We start from the raw sequence: 842 nt of genomic DNA on the forward strand, positions 1-842 counted from the left end.
GGCAGCTGCTGATTCATGACAAAGCCCCAGAAGAATGAAGTTCAATTCCATTATTGCCTTTTTCTAATCATGCTATCGGTCCATTTCTTCAGCCATTTTGTGATCATTACAACACCTCATAGAGTTGCTGGTGGCATTAAATCAGACGGTACGAGTAAGAATACTTTGTAAAAACTGTAAAGTAGGTGACAAATATAGGGGCTTACACATCTCCTGAATATTACTGCTTTTCCTTTCAACAGTTAAGAGAATACCAGCAGAAAAAGGGCCTAGCTGGTACTGCTGAAGAAAAAACCATCAAAACTGGCAGTAGGCCCCAGCCCACCACTGGGGATTGCCAGTCACCCCAGGAGGTGAGTCTTGGCTGGTCAGGCTCCTGGGAACAGGGGGCTCAAGGACCAGTAGGGGGTAATGGTGACGATCGTGGAACAAGTGTCAGGGACTGGGTAAGAAGTCTCGGTTTGAATCCTACGTCTCCCTCTGCTAGGGATATGACATAGGACTCTTCTCTGAGCTTCTCCCTTGAAGCTATGCACACAAAAGTGGACCACGAGCTTGGCTGTCTCATTGGATCCTCCTGCAGGAAAGCACAGGACGATGTTGATAACACCAAGGCCCAGGGCTCAATCCCTGTACTGGCCACCACCAAAAAAAGTGCAGGATAAGAGCTGCTTGGGAGGGGAGGGACGATGGGGAAGTGAGACCTTGAGAAGTGGGCACAGAGGGGCTACAGGAGGAGGGCCTTGTCCAGGTTAGGAAAAAAGGACAGCAGAGGGCTTAGGCATTGAGGGGCAGAGCGTCTCCATGTGTGCTCTCATCTCTTCTAGCCCCCATCATCCATC

Source organism: Galeopterus variegatus, unplaced genomic scaffold, assembly GCF_000696425.1.
Source record: "Galeopterus variegatus unplaced genomic scaffold, G_variegatus-3.0.2 Scaffold13725, whole genome shotgun sequence".
NCBI lineage: Eukaryota > Metazoa > Chordata > Mammalia > Dermoptera > Cynocephalidae > Galeopterus > Galeopterus variegatus.